A 21,635-nucleotide genomic window follows, 5' to 3' on the forward strand; every position below is an offset into this window, starting at 1 on the left:
TGAGCTGGCTGCTAAATGTGGTGATGTGTATGTTTCTCAGGCGGGACTGGTGTGAAGGTGTCATAGAGACCAAGCTGAGGCTTGGCATTATAGGATGCTAGGCAGACCATTTGTAACTGTTTGGCCTCACTTGTGGGAGATGCCCTGGGTTTGAAAGAGTCATTGAGAAAACTTGAATCTTGGCACCATATGGCAGGGTCTGAGTTCCTGAAGAGAGTCCAGGAGAGGCTATTTATGGCAGGAAGGAAGCCCAAAATGTTACAAAAAATCTAAAGTGTTAAGGAAAGCATGTTTAGAAAAAGACAAAAGACAGAAAAAGAAATGTCATGCTCTCTGAATAATTCTAAGAAGATGGCTGATTTACAATGATGTTGTGGCCCTGAGCCTGAAAACTACTGCACATGGTGCCAAGATTCTGGGGAGGAAGAATACACTATCTCCTTAGTGGTCTAATTATTCCACCTACCTCTACATGTTTTACATGGCTTATGTGAACTCACCTTCTTACGGGTCATCCATGGTGGTGTTTTCATTCTTGATCTACCATCTCTGCACTACTATTTACATTTCTCTGGTTCAATACCTTGTCCTAGGACACAAGTAACCTCCTGTAATGATTTGGTAAGACCCCACCAATGACCTAAGATTCATGGATCTAACTTCTTAAACATTTTTAATTTATCCTGACGACACCTGGGAAGGTCCCCAAATACTCTTCTTGTCTTTCTTATCATTTTTGTACTTACTTACCTAAGAACATTTTCCACTCATTCTACATGTCAACCACAGATCCCCACCCCATCCCTCCTCCCACTCACCCCCAGCCTCCCCCAACATTTACCCACCATCCCCTCCTCCAAAAGGGTAAGGGCTTAAATGGGGAATTATCAAAGCATGGTACATTCAGTTGAGGCCAGACCAAACCACTCCCTCCTACATCAAGGCTGAACAAGGTGTCCCACAATAGGTAATGGGCTCCAGAAAGCCAGTTCATGCATCAGGGATAGATCCTGATCCCACTGCCAGGGGCCCCTCAAACAGACCAAGCTACACAATTGTCTCCTGTATGCAGAGGGCCTAGTCCAGTCCCATGCAGGATCCACAGCAGTCAGTCTAAAGTTCGTGAGTTCCTATGAGCTTAGTTCAGTTGTCTCTATAGATTTCCCCATCATGATCTTGACCCCCACTTGCTCATATAATCACTCTTCCCTCTCTTCGACTGGACTTCCAGAGCTTGGACAGGTGGTTTGCTGTAGAACTCTGTATCTGATTCCATCAGTTACTGGATGAAGGCTCTATGATAACAGTTAGGATATTCACCAATCTGCTTACCAGGGTAGGCCAGTTCAGGCACCCTCTCTGCTATTTCTAATAATCTAAGCTGGGGTAATCCTTGTGGATTCCTGGAAATTTCTCTAGGACCAGGTTTCTCCCTAACCCCATAATGTCTCCCTCTACAAAGATATCTCTTTCATTACTCTCCAACTCTGTCCCTCCCCCAGCTCAACCATCCTGTTCCCTGATGTTCCCATCTCCTGTCTCATCCTCTATATTATCCCCTTTGTCCTGGTTTACTCATGGAGATCTCATCCATTTCCCCTTCCCAGGATGATCCATGCATCCTTCTTAGAGTCCTGTTTGTTACATAGCTTCTCTGGACCTGTGGGTTGTAATCTCATTATCCATTACTTTTTTTCTAGTATCCCTTTATGAGTGAGTACATATCATATTTGTTTTCTTCTGACTCTGGGTTACCTCACTCAGGATGATAATTTCTAGTTCCATCCATTTTGCCTGAAAACCTCATGATGTCACTTTTCTTACTCCATTGTGTATATGCACCACATTTTCTTTATCCATTCTTTGGTTGAGGGACATCTAGGTTGTTTCCAAGTTCTGGCTATTATGAATTATGCTGCTATGAACATAGTTGAGCATGTGTCCTTGTGGTATGATTGAGCACTCCTTGGGTATATGCCCAACAGTAGTATCATTGTGTCTTGAGGTAGATTGATTCACAATTTCCTGACAAGTTGCCATACTGATTTCCAAAGTGATTGTATAAGTTTGCACTCCCACCAACATTGGAGGAGTGTTCCCCTTTCTCCACATCCTATCCAACGTAAGCTGTTATCAGTGTTTTTGATCATAGCCATTCTGACAGGTATAAGATAGTATCTCAATTCATTTTGATTTGCGTTTCCCTGATTTTGAGCAATTCCTTAAGTCTCTTTTGACCATTTGAGATTCTTTTTGTTGAGAATTCAGTGTTTAGATCTGTAGTCCATTTTTTTAAATTGCATTGTTCATTAATTTGATGTCTAGTTTCTTGAGTTTTTTTTTTATGTATTTTGGAGATCAGCCCTCTGTCAGATGTGGGGTTGGTGAAGATCTTTTCCCATTCTGTAAGCTGTCGTTTTGCCTTATTTACCATATTTACCATGTTCTTTGCTTACAAAAGCTTCTCAGTTTCAAGAGGTTCCATTTATTACTTGTTGCTGTCAGTGTCTGTGCTACTGGTGTTATATTAAGGAACCAGTCTCCTGTGCCAATGTGTTGAAGGTGACTTCCTACTTTCTCTTCTATCAGGTTCAGTATGGCTGGGTTTATGATGAGGTTTTTGATCCATTTCGACTTGAGTTTTGTGCATGATGATAGACATAGATCTGTTTGTAATCTTGTATGTGTTGATATCCAGTTCTTCCAGCACTGTTTGTTGAAGGGGCTATCTTTTTCCATTGTGTGGCTTTGGCTTGTTTGTCAAAAATCATGTGTTTATAGGTATTCATAAGATTTCAGGGTCTTCAATTCCTTTGTTCCACATGTTGGTTTTTATGCCAATATCTAGCTGACTTTATTACTATAGCTCTATAGTAGAGCTAGAAGTCAGGGATGGAGATGCCTCTGTAAGTTGCTTTATTGTAAAGAATTGTTTTAGCTATCCACTTTTTTTTTTCCATATGAAGTTGAGTATTGTTCTTTCAAGGTCTATGTGTTAGGATTTTGATGGGGATTGCATTGAATCTGTATATTGTTTTGTTAAGATTGTAATTTTTACTATATTGGTTCTACCTATCCATGAGCATGAAAGATCTTTACATTTTCTGATACCTTTTTCAAATTCTTTCTTCAAAGACTTAAAGTTCTTGTCACACAGGTCATTCACTTGCTTAGAGTTACCCCAAGGTATTTTATATTATTTGTGGCTATTGTAAAGAGTGATGTTTCTCTGATTTCTTTCTCAGCCCATTTATCATTTTATATAGAAGGGCTACTGATTTTTTTTAGTTAATCTTGTATTCTTTTACATTTCTAAAGGTGTTTTTTAGTTGTAGTGGTTCCCTGGTAGAATTTTTGTGGTCATTTATATATACTCTCATATCATCTTCAAATAGAGAAAGTTTGACATCTTCCTTTTCAATTTGTATCGCCTTGATTATTTGTTGTCTTATTGTTTTAGCTAGAACTTCAAGTACTGTATTGAATAGATATGGGGAGAGTGGATAGCCTTGTCTTGTTCCTGATTTTGGTGGAATCACTTTGAGTTTCTCTCCATGTCATTTGATGTTGGCTGTTGGATTCTATAAATTGCCTTTATTATGTTTAGGTATTTTCCTTGTGCTCCTGATCTCTCCAAGACCTTTATCATGAAGGGGTGTCAGATTTTGTCAAAGGTTTTTTTAGCATCTAATAAGATGATCATATTTTTTTCTTTCAGTTTGTTTATATGGTATATTAAATGGACAGATTTTAGTACGTTGAACCATCCCTGCATCTCTGAGATGAAGCCTACTTGATCATGGTGCCTGATTATTTTAATGTGCTCTTGGATTCAGTTTCCCAGTATTTTATTGAGTATTTTTGCATCAATGTTCATGAGGGAGTTTGGTCTGTATTTTTCTTTCCTTGTTGCATCTTTGTGTGGTTGGGGTATCAAGGTAACTGTATGTTCATTAGAAGAGTTTGGCAATGTCTGTTCTGTTTACATCATGTGGAACAAGTTGAGGAGTATTGGTATTAGCTCTTTCTTGAAATTTTGATAGAATTCTGTGCTGAAACCATCTGGTCCTGGGCTATTTTTGGTTCAGGAACATTTAATAACTGCTTCTATTTCCTTAGCAGTTATAGGTCTTGTTGCACCAAATGATGGTTTTAAAACTGATGAGAGGCACTGGTTACCAGTGCTGGTTACTGTGTGGGAAAGGTCATAATCCATGACAAAACCTAGTATCAGAGCTTTATTTGGGGGGGGGGGGGCAGAAAAACCAGGCCTGGGGGGGATACACATGCAGAAAGCAGACAGAGAGAGAAAGATGGTGGGGGGAAGAGAGAACAGAACAGAGAAAGGGGGTGGGGTCTGTGTCCAGCTCTTTAAGGATTCTCATGCACATGTGTAGGCGGGCTTACAGAGCTATGCCATGCATGCGCAGATCACATCACCACACCAAGTGTAGCATGCAATCACCAGTGCTCACTGATGATGCAAAACACAAGACCCCTGGTGGTCATGCAGCTGGAGCACAGCAGAATCCCAACAGGTATGTTTAAATTTTTTATCTGTGTCTTGACTTAATTTGGATACGTGGTACCTATTCAGAAAATTATCCATTTCTTTTAGATTTTCCAATTTTGTGAAGTACAGGTTTTTGAAATATGACCTGATGATTCTCTGGGTTTCCTCGTTGTCTGTTATGTCTCCTTTTTCATTTCTGATTTTGTTAATGTGGATATTCTTTCTTTGTCTTTTGGTTAGTTTGGATAAGGATTTGTTTATCTTGTTGTTTTTCTCAAGGAACAAACTCTTTGATTCATTGTATTGTTCTCTTTGTTTCTATTTTATTGATTTCAGCCCTTGATTTATTTCCTAGCATCTATTCCTCCTGGGTCAGTTTACTTATTTTTGTTCTAGAGCATTCAGGTGTGATGTTAGGTCACTAGTGTGAGATTTCTCCAACTTCTTTATGTGGGTATTTAGAGCTAGGAACTTTCCTCTCGGTACTGCTTTCATAGTGTTCCATAAGTTTTGATTTTGCTATACATTCATTTTAATTGAATTCTAGGAGGTCTTTAATTTCTTTCTTTATTTCTTCCTTGACACATTGGTGACTCAATTGAGCATTATTAAATTTCCATGAGTTTTTAGGTGTTCTGCAATTTGTGTTGTTGTTGAATTCTAACCTTAAGCCATGGTGATCTGATAAAATACAGGAGGTTATTCCATTTATTTTTTTGTATCTGTTGAGATACAAAAAAATTAGCTTTGTGACCGAGTATGTGGTCAATTTTAGAGAAGGTTCTGTGGAGTGCTCAGAAGAAGGTATATTCTTTTGTGTTTGGGTGAAACGTTCTGTAGGCATCTGTTAAGTCCATTTGTTTCATAATGTCTGTTATTTCCCTTATTTCTCTGTTAAGGTTCTGTCTGGCAGATCAGTCCATTGGTGAGAGTGGGGTGTTGAAGTCTCCCAAGTCTCCCACTATTAGTGTGTGGTGTTTGATGTGTGATTTAAGCTTTAGTAATTTTTTTTCATAGGTGGGTGCCCTTATGTTTAGGGCATAAATGTTCAGAATTGAGACTTCACCTTGATTGTTTTTTCCTGTGATGAATTTTTAATGTCCTTCTAAATCTCTTTTGATTATTTTTGTTTGAAGTCTATTTTGCTAGGTATTGGAATAGCTACACCAGCTTGCTTCTCAAGTGCATTTGATTGGAAAGTCTTTTCCCAACCCCTTACTCTGAAGTAGTGTCTAAGTCTTTGAAGTAGAGGTGTGTTTCTTTCTTTCTTTCTTTTTCTTTTTTTTTTTTTTTTTTTTTTTTGGTTTTTTGAGACAGGGTTTCTCTGTGTAGCTTGGTGCCTTTCCTGGAACTCACTTGGTAGCCCAGGCCGGCCTCGAACTCACAGAGATCTGCCTGGCTCTGCCTCCTGAGTGCTGGGATTAAAGGCATGCACCACCACCACCCAGCTAGGTGTGTTTCTAGTATGCAGCAGAAGGATAGATCCTGTTTTGTTTTTTTTTATCCATTCTCTTAGCCTTTGTATTTATAGGCAAATTGAGTCCATTGACATTCAGGGATATTAATGACCAGTGATTGTTAATTCCTGTTAATTTTGGGCGATAGAGTTGTGTGTTTCCATTCTTTAGGATTTGTTCTTGTGAGATTATCTATTGCCTGTGTTTTCATAGGTTGAATTTTCCTTCTATTGCTTTCTGTAGGGCTGTATTTGTGGATAGGTACTGTTTAAATCTGATTTTGTCATGGAATATCTTGTTCACTCTGTCTATGGTGATTTTAAGTTTTGCTGAATCTAGTAATCTGTGCTGGTATCCATGGTCTCTTAGTTTCTGCATAATGTCCGTCCAGGACCTTCTGTCTTTCAGAGTCTCCACTGAGAAGTTGGGTGTTATTCTGATGGGTCTGTTTTTATGTTACTTGGCATTTTTCCTTTGCAGCTGCTAATATTTGTTCTTTATTCTGTATGTTTAGTGGTTTGATTATTACGTGGAGAAGAGACATATTTTTGGGTCCAGTTTATTTGGTGGTCTATAAGCATCTTGCATCTTCATAGGCCTTTCTTTCTTTAGGTTGGGAAAATTTTCTTCTATGATTTTGTTGAATATATTTTCTGTGCTTTTGAGTTGGTATTCTTCTTTTGTCCTCATCGTTCTTACATTTGGTCTTTTCATGGTGTACCAGATTTCCTGGGCATTTTGTGTTATGATTATGTTGGCTTTCTTGTTTTCTTTGACCAACAAATCTATTTCCTCATTTATATCTCCAATGCCAGAGATTCTCTCTTCCATCTCTTGCATTCTGTTGGTTATGCTTTCGTGTGTAGTTCCTGTTCGTTTACTCAGATTTTCCATTTCCAGCATTCCCTTGGTTTGTGTCTTCTTTATTTCCTTTATTTCAATTTTCAAGTCTTGAACTGTTTCCTTCACCTGTTTGATTGCTTTTTCTTGGCTTCCTTTAAGGGATTTATTGATTTCTTCCAATGTTTTGTTTGTCTTTTCCTCGATTTCTTTAAGGAAAATTTTCATTTCCTCTTTAAAGGCCTCTGTCATTTTCATAAAGTCACTTTCAAGGTCATTTGCTTCTGTTTCTTCTATGTTCAAATGTTTAGGTCTTGCTGTTGTAGAACCCCTAGGTTCTGGTGTTGCCATATTGCTCTTTAAGTTATTGAATGTATTTTTGCCCTGGTGTCTACCCATGTCTTCATTCAATTGGTGCAACTGGTGTCAGTGTCTCAGGGAGCCGCTCTTGGTTCAGTTGGTACTTTTGGTCCAATCAGAACTCTTGGTCCAATCAGAGCTGGGGGAGTCTGTGTCTCAGGGAGGAGCTAAGATCTTGGGGGATGGGTGGGTTTGGTCAACTGAATGGGGGTTGTAGATTCCAGGGTCTGATGAGGGGTGGTAGTGGACAGACCTTTCTGCAGGAATCTTGCCTCCTGGCCTGCAACTGGGGCTGCAATGGGTGGGGTTAATAGGGCACAGGTTGTGCTCAGCAGCCTAGGACCTAGAGCCTGGGATGATGGGCTAGGAGAACAGTAATTCACCTCTTGGTCCAATTGGAGCTGGAGGAGTCTGTTTCTCATGGAGAAGCTGCAGTCTAGGGGGATGGGTGTTTTGGGGACAGAGTGGGGCTTGTAGATTACATGGTCTGATGGTTGGTGGGCAGTTCTGCCTGCATGTGTCTTGCCTGCTGGCCTGCAACTGGACTGCATACTCTACTTATCTTTTATTAAGTGTACTAATCTCACTATCCAGTCTACTTTTGTCTATCTCATCCTCCTTTCATTTTCCTCTGGGAAGCCCTGTAGCTACCTATAAGACACTGGTGACTACCTTTAAAAGTTGCCACACTAGGTTTTTCTCTATTACTGCTATCATAACATAAAAATTTACTCTAGTCTGATTTCCTAGGGATATCAGCGTTTCAGCTAGATAATCCTTCCAACTCTCAGTTGGAATCCCTTTGATATCTTACGTTACACCTTTTAAATAATGTTATTTTCTGTGTTTGTCTTATAGATATTTTTTAGTATGTTCTCAATGATTATGTTCACTCAGTCCCACTCTTCTGTCTCAGGATCTCATCAGTATTTTTTGCTCAGGTATAAAAGTTGGTAGCTGCTTGGAAGCATATAGCCAAACTGCCATGTTCTCCTTGTACTCACAGCTTTCTAAACAAAATATCAGACTATCCCACAGCACTTGAGCTATCTATTGGCTTTTTCCCTTCTCACAGATCAAAATCAGTCACTCACATCTCAAGTCAATCCTACACCAATAAATAAATTAATCTGTTCTCTCATCAATTTCAAACATTACATTTTCTGCCCAGAATCTTTCTAGCTCACTCTTGTGGTGATATTGTGTCCCCCAATATATTTTTCACTGCAATAAACTTCAATTTCAAACATTACATTTTCTGCCCAGAATCTTTCTAGCTCACTCTTGTGGTGATATTGTGTCCCCCAATATATTTTTCAGTGCAATAAACTTATCTGGGGTCAGAGAACAGAACAGTCACTAGATAGACATAGAGGTCAGAAAATGGTGGCACACACACCTTTAATCCTTACATTATGGAGGCAGAGATACATTAGTATCTCTATGAGTTCAAAGCCACACTAGAAAGAGCCAGGCATTGTGACATACTCCTTTAATCCCAGGAAGTGATGGAAAAAAGCAGAAAGGTATATAAGGTGTGAGGACCAAGAACTAGAGCCTGGTTAGGCTTTTAGGCTTTTGACACAGCAGTTCAGCTGAGATCCATTTGAATGAGGACACAGAGGCTTCTAGTCTGAGGAAACGAGATCAGCTGAGGAATTGGTGAGGTGAGGTTAGCTGTGGTTGGTTCTGTTTCTCTGATCTTTTAGCTTTCACCCCAATACCTGGTTCCAGGTTTGTTTTTAATAATAAGACCTTTTAAGATACGTGTTATACACTCTCAATCAAGAGTTTTTTGAGAAAATACAACTCGGCCTAAACTACTAGGAAACACCCCATTTTAATACTCCTTTCATCTTCCATGTGTGCATATCCTTTTATTTTACTCACTGAGATGTCAATGATCATTGCTTTCATCAGTGACTTGTATATATCCTCACCATATATACTGTCTGCTCTTCATTTTACTGACTTGGGGAAGTCCACTTAATGCTTACAAAGCTTCCATGTATATGCAAATGAACGTAGCAGATGAAAAATTACAATAACCTGCTATGACTTCTTACATTAGATTTCTAACTACCACAGTAAAATTGATACTTTTACATACACGGAAATTCAACTACCAATCCTTAACCCAATTGCATGTTATTTTTTATAGATCATAATCTTCCCATTGTTTTCTCCTCAAACCTTTTATTCCTTTCCTTGATTTACATTGTTTTCTTAAAATGTTTTCAGATTCACTGGATATACACAATCAAGAAACAATCCATAAATGCTCACCACAATATCAGCATACTGCCCTATCTACCAATGTACCTTATTTTTTCTCTTCACATGCATTGTATCTGTTCCTATATGAAGCCAACATGTTTCATATACTTTACTTCATCTTCTCTAAAATAGAACAATAATCATAATTTTTTCTGGCATTTGGATCATTGCTTGACTTCCAAAAACCCAAAGTGCACACAAACAGCCTTTGAGCAACCTGAACTATTGCCCAAAATCTTTATAATCATGGTTCCAGGAATTCCAGTCGTTTTCATTCATCATACTCTTTTGTTCTCCCATCCTTGAACATTCCCTTAAAAAACCTCTTTTTGAGCTGGGTGGTGGTGGTGGTGCACTCCTTATATTCTAGCACTTAGGGGACAGAGGCAGGTGGATCTCTGAAAATGAGGCCAACCTGGTCTACAAAGTGAATTCCAGGACAGCCAGGGCTGTTACACAGAGAAACTTGGTCTTCAGAAACCAAAAACGGGACAATCAGAGAAGAGGATTCTGGGAACAGAAAGGCTGGGAGAGAAGTCGCTAGCCAGACACAGAGGAAGCAAGATGTAAAAGTACTGGTAAGCCACAAGCCACATGGCAACTTACAGATTAATAGAAATGGGATAATTTAAGATATAAGAACTAGATAGCAAGAAGCCTGGCATGGCCATACAGTTTATAAGCAATGTAAGTCTCTGTGTGTTTACTTGGGTCTGAGCAGCTGCAGGAACCGGGTGGACATAGGAAAACTTCAACTACAATATGTAAAACAAAATTTTCCTTAAGATTTATTTGAATATTAAATTTTTCAAACTTATATCACATTAAAAAATGCTTTTTATTGGCTTTTACTATTAAAATGTATCAGTGTGCATATTTATTGTACCATATTATGCAGGACATGTTCATACACATAATGCCTATTGAGCATATTTCATTTATTAGTACCTTTTGTTCCTCTATAGTTTAGCTTCTACTTTCTTACATGCATATGTAATTCTTATATGAAATACTAAAGGTGTTGGATCATCATAGCTTTAAAAGAGTTCTATATCTATTTATTATATATTAGTAACCCAGATCTGGAAATTAGATTGAATTCTGCTGTATGATATAAGGATTTTAACTAAATGTATTATTAACAAAGTGAATGAATCATACTTACCTATTTATGTTCATCTATTCATTTGTGAATTTTCACATGTATGATTCTCTACTACTCATTTATTCTACATGTCCTTTATCTCTATCTCTTGACTGCTTTTCTTTATCATTGATTACCTTGCCATCTAAGACAGTAATATGTGCACCAAGAAACAAACACACATGTGGTAATATTATGTTCCCCGATATATTGTGCACCCTAATACACTTATCTGGGGTCAGAGAACAGAACAGCCACTAGATATAGAGGCCAGAAAATGGTGACACACACACCTTTAATCCTAGCATTCTGAAGGCAGACATGTGTCTGGATTCCTGTGAGTTCAAAGCCACACTGAAAACAGCCAGGCATGGTGACACACAGCTTTAATCCCAGGAAGTGATGGCAGGAAGCAGAAAGGCATATAAGGTGTGAGGACCAGCAACTAGAGCCTGGTTAAGCTTTTAGCTTTTGGCAGCAGTTCATCTGAGATCCATTTGGATGAGGACACAGAGGCTTCCAGTTTGAGGAAATAGGATCGGCTGAGAAGTTGGAGAGGTAAGGCTAACTGTGGCTTGTTCTTTCAGACCTCACCCCAATACCTGGCTCTGGGTTTGTTTTTATTAATAAGACCTTTTAAGATTTGTTTTACAGACACACACACACACATACACACACACACATATATAGTATTATTAATACATAATAATTTAGTCAACCTACACAAACCAGATATATGGTAGGCTATTCCTGAAATATGACTTACTGTTAAGCTGAAGTTAGAAAGTAAGTTGAACTCCAGACTACAGTGGCAGTTTAGACAGCATAGTGATACATGATTTTAGAAAGATGTTTAAGAGTAGCTACTTAATACTTTGTGTTAATCCAACAAAATTCGAATTTTCCAAATGTTAATTATTTAAATAACATTTTAAAAACATGAAGTACCCTGGAATAGCACTCTGTTAAGTTGGTTATAAATTCTCAAAGACAAATTTATAAAATGAAATATCTTTATTCATAAAAATACATATAACTCAGTAGGAAAAATTATGAATCTAATCTTCCAATATACTCACAAGTTATAACCTGTCTATTATTTTCCTATTTTGAATATGAATGTATACTCTTTGATGAAAGGTTTCATCAAATATTATTATCATGTACCTTAAAGGAAGAAAATATAATTTATATTCTGAAATGTTATTTGTGGGCATATGAGGATTAGATATAAACTAAAGTTCAGTCATGACAAGAATAAAATAAATTATCATGTAGATAAGAAGAAGCATAAATTAGAGCTGGAGAGAAGACTCAGAAGTTAAGGGCATTTATTGCTCTTGCAGAAGAACCTGGTTCAGTTTTCAATATCCACATGGCAGGCTACAACCATCCATAACTCAAGTTCCAGGGGACTGTTACCCTTTTTCAGGCCTCTGCTAGCACCGGATATGCACCAATGCAGTTACATATTTGCAGGTAAATCACTTATGCTTATAAACTAGAAAGAAATATAACTTTTAAAAAAGAAGAACAAATCAATAAAAATCTGAAAAGTACACAAATTTTATGTCATTTGCAAGTTGCAACTCTCTTGTTTCCTGTTGTTTCCATATTATTTAGAGTTAAAATTTAAAGATCTCAAAAGTAGATTTGTGATAGTATCCTGTAAAACATAATGTCTCTTGTCATAATTTACTGCTACGTTGAAGAGACATGAATTTGATGCCAATTCAATTAGGTAAATTCATAACCTATTCAATGACTTGCACTAGAAGAAGTTAATTAAGGACTGACTTCCAGTGTCTAAGAAGAGCATTAATTATTTGAAAGGGTTTCTTCTCTGCCTTAACCTATCCCACAGTTTTAGATTAATGACCTGAATGAGAACATATTTGATAGACTTTTAAAGGGTGTTAATTAGAATTGAAGGCAAAATTAAGATGGATCCATGTCTGCATAATGAGTTTAATTTTATAAGATTTAATCATAATGCAAGTAAAGACGTGTGTATATATTCAAAAGTATAACTGTAATTTTTTCAAATATTTGGTTGAAAACAGTGCATTCAGAACTTATTTTATCTTTTATTATTTACTTTGTAACTATATAGCTAAGATTAATAAAACAATGTACTCAAATTATTGTTTAATATTGATAAATAGCCAAATTATTTAAAACTAATAGTAGAAAAATAATATACTTCTAAGTAAATTTTCAAATTTCTTATAAATATTGAAATATCAATTTTATAAATTAAAGAAATAACACAATATATTTTATCAATATTTTCTTCTTACCCAGTTCCTCCAAGATCTCCCAATCTACCTATCAGTCCAACTTTATTCTTTATTTCTCTTTCTTAAAAAAATACAAATACACCTTTAATCCCAGCACTCGGGAGGCAGAGCCAGGCGGATCTCTGTGAGTTCGAGGCCAGCCTGGACTACCAAGTGAGTTCCAGGAAAGGCGCAAAGCTACACAGAGAAACCCTGTCTCGAAAAACCAAAAAAAAAAAAAAAATACAAATAAACAAAACCAAGAAACACATACAAAACAGGGCCCATAAAAACACAAGCAAGGTAAACAATATACAAGCAAAAATCCAATAAGACAATAAAAATATGCTCAAACTAAACAAAATGTGACCAAAAATCTGCAATAACATCATTGAGTTCATTTTGTGTTAACCAACTACTCCTGGGTATAGAACAAACTGAAATGTGGTTAATTTACCTAGTGAGATTCCATTTGAGAAAATTAATTTTTCATTGCCAGTAGCAATCAATGACGGACAACTTCTTGGTTGTGAGAGGGAGGCTATGCAACTACCCCCTCTCAGTGCTGGGACAGTGTCTTTATTGAAGTGCAAGTCTTAATGCAGGCTGCCACAGTATTGCTGAGTTCATATGTGCATTAGCCTTGGGTTTGGAAGACATTGTTTCCTTGGAGTCATCAATCACTTCTGGTGCTAATAACCTTTCCAACTCTTCTTGAACATAGATACCTGAGCTTTGAAGGGAGAAATTGGATGAAGAAATTCCATTTAAGACTGACTGTTCCAAGATCTCTCACTCTCTGCACACTGCCTAATTGTGGATCTCTATGTCAGATCTCATCTACTACAAGAAGTTTCTCTGATGCTGAGTCAGGCATTCATCTATGAGTATAGCAGAATGTCAATATGAGTTATATTTTGTTATGGTTTTTAAGCAGAATAATAGTATTTGGTTTTGCCCTAGGTCCAGGATCTCTGTTGTCTCAGGGTCTTAGTCAAAATAGTCATATGAGGTATGGGTTTCATTTCCTAGGTGGACCTTAAATCCAATCAGAAAGTGGTTGGTTACTACCATAACGTTTGTACCTCTATTACACCAGTATGTCTCAAGACAGGTCACTTTTGTAGATCACGTGTGTTGTAGCTGTGTTGATGACTACCACCATTACCAAGTTGGCTTTCCTAGTGAAATACAAGGATTATTCATGTCACTAAATGTAACAAATCACATAGATGGGCTTATAGACAAAAATAACAAATAATCTCAACAGATGCAATAAATTACTTTGAAAAAATCAACATGCCTACATGGTAAAAGAACCAGAGAATATAGGGAACATACCTGAATATAATAAAAACTCTATATGAGAAATCAAAAACCACTGTCAACCTGTATGGAGAAAATCTTGAAGTAACATCACTGAAATCAGGAGCTAGACAAGAATATCTACTGTCCCCACTCCTTTACAATATTGTACTCAAGTGTTAGCTGGTGCAATAAGGCAAGAGAAAGAAATTAAAGAGATACAGATCCAGAAAGAAGCCAAACTATCCACTGTTGCTTGAGTTTTCCTGCCTGACCCACAGTCAGGACAAATCTCTCTCACCTGCCAGTCCCACAGCCCCTCAGACCCAACCAAGTAAACACAGAGACTTATATTGGTTGCAAACTGTATGGCCGTGGCAGGCTTCTTGCTAACTGTTCTTACAGTTTAAATTAATCCATTTCCATTAATCTATACCTTGCCACGTGGCTCGTGGCTTACCGGCATCTTCACATGCTGTTTGTCATTATGGCGGCTGGCAGTGTCTCTCTGACTTAGCCTTCCACTTCCCAGCTTTATTCTCCTCCTTGTCCCGCCTACACTTCCTGCCTAGCCAATGACCAATCAGTGTTTTATTTATTGACTAATTAGCAACACATTTGCCATACAGAACATCCCACAGCACTTCCCCCCCTTTTTTTTTTCAAAAAGGAAGGTTTTAACCTTAACAAAGTAAAATTACATATAATTTGGGAATTTGGGCGTAGCTTCTCTTACTACTTCCTGCTGGAGGGGGTGCTGTATCTTATGGGGACACAAAGAAAATTTTAGGATCATGGAGTAGTCCGTGAGGCTGTATCGTCTGAGCCAGTTGCCTTGAAACCATTCTGGATGTTGAATCATCTGGGCCATGATATCATTGGAGACCTTTCAGGGGGTCTTGGCTGGTCAAACCTGATGTATCTTAATCTGGAACAAATCCATAGCCTCTGGCTTTCTGTGGGAACAAAAGCAGAGTCTCCTTTCCAAAGCAACATATCCCACATCCAAATTTTGAAGTCAAGATATCTTTAAAATATGCATATTGGTTTAACTCAGTTTCCTTTACAATCAAATATCTCTCTGCAGTTAAGAATCCCAAAGACAACACAATCCAGATTCTCTGTGTAATATTCATCTTCACGTGGCTTATTTTCTATATTAATTTCACTGTCTCTTTAAAGACTTTATTTTTCAAAACTATGTATTTGTTTCTATAACTGTATATATCACCTTTTTTTGTCTCTTTCAAGCCTACGTGTATTTTACACACACTGTAAACTATTGCATCTGAATCTGTTTTATTGTGAATCTATTGCTTTAAACTGCAGCAGCTGTGGCTGCTGGCTCCGCCCACCTCAGCTTCCCAACATGGCTACGTTTACCACCAGCTCTGGGAGCTATTGTGGGTCTATGCTTTTATCCAAGCAGCCTGTAGCCCAGAAACCTCTTTTTTTGTTTTGTACTAGCAAAGGCTAAATTCACCACGCAGCTTAATGTGCCACTTGCAGAGGCCTAATTCGCGCCATACTGCAGGTTGAGCACGCACACCAGAAACCCACATGTAGCTCAAACCGGCAGCTGCTGCTCATTTGAGAGAGACAATTAGGAAGCTGTTTTTAGCTCCATTTTAGAATCTTTTTTCTCAGTTTTTAGGTGGAAACTCTTACCACCACGTTGGGCGCCATTTGTAGCTTAAGTTTTCCTGCCTGGCTCACAGTCAGGACAAATCTCTCTCACCTGCCAGTCCCACAGCCCCTCAGACCCAACCAAGTAAACACAGAGACTTATATTGGTTGCAAACTGTATGGCTGTGGCAGGCTTCTTACTAACTGTTCTTACAGCTTAAATTAATCCATTTCCATTAATCTATACCTTGCCACGTGTTTCGTGCCTTACCGGCATCTTCACATGCTGTTTGTCATTATGGCGGCTGGCAGTGTCTCTCTGACTCAGCCTTCCACTTCCCACCTTTATTCTCCTCCTTGTCCCGCCTACACTTCCTGCCTAGCCAATGGCCAATCAGTGTTTTATTTATTGACTAATTAGCAACACATTTGCCATATAGAACATCCCACAGCAATGCACATTTGTAAATTATCTGTCATTCATAAATTAGAGATTTTAATTAGAGATAAATTCTACCAGAAGACTGCTAGATGTTATACACAAACTCAGCAACATGGCAGTATACAGAATCAAGTTTCATAAGTCAATGGTTTTTCATTCTTTTTCATAGACCCAAAAGACTCCATATCCTACTTCTCAGACACTTTCTCAGCCATGTTTATTTCTGTTCTAGTCACAATAATTGGGAAATAGAAACAACCTAAAAGGCCTTTGACCAATGTGTGGATAATGAAAAAGTGGTACATATACACTATGGAATACTATTCAGGTATAAAGAAAAATGAAATCATGATTTTTTTTCAGGGTAGAAACTGAAAAATTGAGTGAGGTAACCCAGACTCAGAATGATAAACGTCACATCCTCTCTATCATGGGAGGCTCCCAGCTATAAATCTTCAGATATGATTACATATACGGAAGTAACTGAAGAAATAAGAAAGTGAAAAGGAACCTTGTCAATGTGATCTGATCAGAGTTAAAAACAGAAAGGGGTTGTTTAGGAAGACAAGAGGGATGTAAATGGAGAAGAAAGGAATAATGGTAAAATAACAATACGACTGTTTCAAAAACTCCTAAGGAATCTATTGTATTTGTAATTCAAATATATATATATAAATGAACTGTTCTCATCTGGCCTAACAATGACCCTTCCAATAGCCAGAGACCACCTAAATAAAATCTCAATATCAAATATGTGAATTGAGTTTTTGAATTTTTGGTCTGGAGTTCTCAAGAGACTCCCCAAACACACAGGCTATTACTATTGCTTTTGCTTTTCCCAAGAGGTAGTAGGTAAGACCCTATTGCTGAAGATACCAAATACTTCAGAAATTGGGCCCAGAGGCTCCTGAGCTGGAGCTAACTGGAATGCCTCCTCCCTGAGGACTAGCTTTCATCATACCTGAGGGCTCCATACAAGCTTTCAAAGGAAGAAAACAACCACCAGTCTTACCCAGAAATAACATCTATGAAAAATGAAAACAAGTATGACATGAAAACACTAATGGTAAAGTAGTGGCAGCACGCATTGGCTGTAGCCAACAGCTCTCTAGTTGGAATAAGACCTGCTCAACAAGAAGGAAGCAATGCCTAGTACTGGAAACCTACCTACTTACGGGCTGGTATAGTGATGGATCTTAGAGGGGAGCCTACCACCACTTCACTAAACTGGCATAACTCCTACCAACAATCTAAACGGTTTGTATATCCACAGATAAGTGTAGTCCTCACTCCTCATCAAGGAAACTCCTTTTTGCAACACATGGAGACTATTAGAGAAAACCACAATCAATCAAAATATAGAATTGTGGACTCCAGTCCCAGTGGATACATCTATCAAATATTCCACAACTAAGGTTCAAGGAGCACCGAGGAAGAGGGGGAAAATAGATCATAAGAGCTTAATGACAAGGGAGTTTGCTTTGACATTGTATCACCCATAAAGTTTCACTAACATGATTGCCTAAAGATGAGTTGAACAAGGAAGGAATCAAAAGATATGCCTAGGTGGATGGGAGAAAAACCAGGAGACCTCAACTACATGCAAAGAATGACAAGCGACTTATGAATGTTGAGAGTGTTAGTCATATTCTCCAGGAAAAAGCACATTAATAGGTTATCCGATAACAAATGGTCATCTCTAAAATATAAATATGAATCAATATATAACAATATATATTAGGTATTATATATATATATATATATATATATATATATATATACTTATATGCATGCAATGATAATTTAATGAAAAAAAAGATGCCATGAATTTGAAAAAAAGAGCAAAATGGGATATGTGGGAAGACTTGAAGGGAGGAAATGGGAAGGAGAAATGATAATCATAATCTGAAAAAGAAAAAAAATATGTGTTGTAATTTTGTTAGCTCTTCATCTGGACAGTATGTTAAGAATTGAATTCTAATAAACATAGCATTCTGATTGAATTTTCATAAAAGCTATTTTTTCATTTCAAATTTAGAAACAAATATTGTTTATTTTCCATTGGCCTTTTTCTCCAATGCAAACCAATAGTGATTTGTATGAGAAAGTCCCCCATATGATCAGATGTCTGAATACTTCTCCAGTTTTTGGTGCTTTTTAGAAGATTTAGGAGATAAGGCTTTGTTAGAGGAAGACTGGCCCTTCAAACTGCTTTTAACTTGCAAAGATTTTGATCCTTTTCCATTTTGTCCTCTCTGCCCTGTGCTTTTGTAAAAGAAGTGCTTTTCCACAACTTCATTCCTGCCTTGATGGCTGCGGATTACTGCCTTGTCTCTGCTTGATCATCATGTACTCTTTATTTTCAAGAATATTTGCACAATACTTTATTGGTGGTTTTTATAGTAGTAGGCTTTAACAGTAACAATCATTTTGAAAATACTATAGGTTCTATTAGAGAGAAACTAGTTTTGTCAACACAAAACACAATGCCTATCTTCATAAAATTGGAGAAGTGATCATTGTGCTGATCAGGTTTTTTTTTTTCTTATTTGAAAATCAAGATAAAATGTTTTCAGAACATTCTATTGACTTCCTTTTCCCAGTCCCCCACCACCACCTTTTTTTTTTTAAAAAAAAAGTAACACACATAGTAAGGTACACAATGCTTCATCGGAAAACATCACTTATCATGGCTTCTATATATGGCATAATGAGTATACTGCATCACTGGGACCTGAACAGTCCTATTTCAAAAATACAAAATACTAGAAACCACTGTTTGCTTTGGATATAAGAAAACTATATGTTGTAGCATTATTTCAACAAGACTATCTCTATGTTAGAGAATCAAATATGGAAAGGATAACAAGTATAGGTTTTATTTATTTATTTATATTTTTCCTTTTACGGAAATTAGATTATTTTCGCATATAATGTATCATGATTATTATTTCTCCTTCCTCTACTTTTCCCTCTCCATCTCCTCTTCCCTCCTGATCCAATCCCTTTCTGTCTCTCATTAGAAAAGAACAGGCTTTCAAGAGATAACAACCAAACATGACAAAATAAAATATAAGATGAAGCAAAAAGTATCCTATTGAAGTTGGACAAGGCAACCCAAGAGGCGGAAGAGTCCCAAGAGTTCTCATAGTCTGTAGTCCCATAAAAACACTAAGCTAATAGCTATGATAGATAACACAGAGGAACTGGTGCAGACCCATGCAGGCCCTGTGCTTGCTGCTTCAATCTCTGTGAGCTCATAAGTACCATGCTTTATTGATTTAGAAGGCCTTGTTTTCCTGGTATCTTCTGTCCCCTCTGGTGTTTAAAATCTTTCTGCCTCATCTTCCTTGGGATCCCTGAACTCTGTGGGGAGGGAATTGATGGAGAACTCCAATTTAGACTCTCTCCACATAATGTTTGACTCTGGGTCTTTGCATTTGTTCTCACCTGCTTCTGGATGATTACTAGGTAAGACACTCATGTATGAGTACAGCAGAACATAATTAAGAATTATTTTATTAATTTTTTTAGACTAGGACTGTTTGGTTTTACCTGATATCTATAGGTTGTCTAGTCTCTAGAGGGTTCTTAGTTAAGCCAGCAGTATCTGGTGTAGGTTCATTCCTGTGAGTAGGCCTTAGGTCAAATTAGACATTGGTTGGCTATTCCCACATATTCTATGCCACTACTGTTTTTGCATATTTTGTAGGCAGGATAGACTATAGGTCAAAGGTTTTATGGCTGGGTTGGTATCCACTTTTCTCTTTCAGTAGCCTGCAGAGTACCTTCTTTCACCAAAGAGACTAGAACATAGGGGTGAAGACTCCATGTAGGATCAGCTGGACTTCTCCATGTTTGCTGAGTTGTGTGGAAGTTGTCCTCAACAATGGAGTCATGTTGTCGGGATTAAGAAGTAAAATACATTTCATGGGTGAACTGAGATTGGGTGGGAATGGGAGCAGGGGTAACCTTTTGTCTTAGTAACAGCATAGGTTGTTTGGGAATTTCTGTGTGACCCTCTTGGCCAACAACTCAATTGAAAGTAATATTGTCCCATCACTGGAAACCTCACCTGGATACAAAAGACTGTAGTTGAGACTCCCATATCCCTGTTTACCAGGAATCCTCATTAGGATCCCCTTCACACATTCATGGAAGTTTCCATTGCACTAGATTTCAGTAACAGCCCCCTAAATGCCCTCCCCCCAATTTCAGCTGTCTCTTTCCACATTCTCTCCCTCCCCCTACCTCTACCCCATCCTAGTACTCCTGCTGCCATCCCTACACCTGCCCAGTTCACCCGTAATATCTGTTCTATTTCCTCCTCCCATGAAAATTCTTGCTTACCCCTAGATACCTACTGTTTACCTTCCTGACCTCTCTGGGTCAGCAGATTGAAGGTTAAAATTTACTTGATGATTAATATTCCCTTGCTAGTGAGTATATACCATGTTTTTCTTTCTGGTTCTGGGTGTCTTAATTCAGGATGAATTTTTTCTAGTTCAATTCATTTGCCTGTACTTTTCATGATATCATTTTTTAACAGCTGAGTAATACTCCATAGTGTCAATATACCACATTTTTTTATACATTTTTCTTTTGAGGGACATAGGTGTTATGTTTCTGTGTGTTATGAATCAAGCTGAAATGAACATGGTTGAATAAGTGTCCTTGTCATAGGATGGAGTGTCCTTTAGGCATATGCCCAAGAGTGGTACAGCTGAATCTTGAGGTAGATCACTTTTCAATTTTTTGAGGAACCACCATGTTGATTTCCAAAGTAACTGCACAAGTTTACACTCCCACCTGCAATGGAGGAGTGTTCATCTTCCTCTACATCCTTCTCAGCATAAGTTGTCACTTGTGTTTTTGAGCTTAGCCATTCTGATAGGTGTAAAATGGAATCTCAGTCATTTTGATTTGGATTTCTTTGATGGCTAAGGATGCTCGAGATTTCTTTAAGTGTTTCTCAGCTATTTGAATTTCTACTATTAAGAATTCTCTGTTTAGGTCTATAATCCATTTTTAGTTGGATTATTAGTTTTTTTATATACATATACACACAATATATATATACATTTATATGTAAATAAATATCTATATTTGTATTCTTTCTTGAGTTTAAATATTTTGGATATTAGTCATCTATCAGATGTGGAACTAGTAAAAATCATTTCCCATTCTATAGGCTGTTCAGTGCTGTCCTTTGCCTACAGAAGTTTTTAGATTTATGAGATCCCACTTATTAATTGCTGATCTTAGTGCCTGCATTATTGGTGTTCTGTTCAGAAGACTGTCTCCTATGCCAATGCATTGGAGGCTATTACCTACTTTCTATTCTATCAAGTTCAGTGTACCTGGTTTTATGTTGAGTTTTTTCATCCATTTG

Source organism: Peromyscus californicus, unplaced genomic scaffold (genome assembly GCF_007827085.1).
Source record: "Peromyscus californicus insignis strain IS unplaced genomic scaffold, ASM782708v3 Scaffold_15__1_contigs__length_86483966, whole genome shotgun sequence".
NCBI lineage: Eukaryota > Metazoa > Chordata > Mammalia > Rodentia > Cricetidae > Peromyscus > Peromyscus californicus.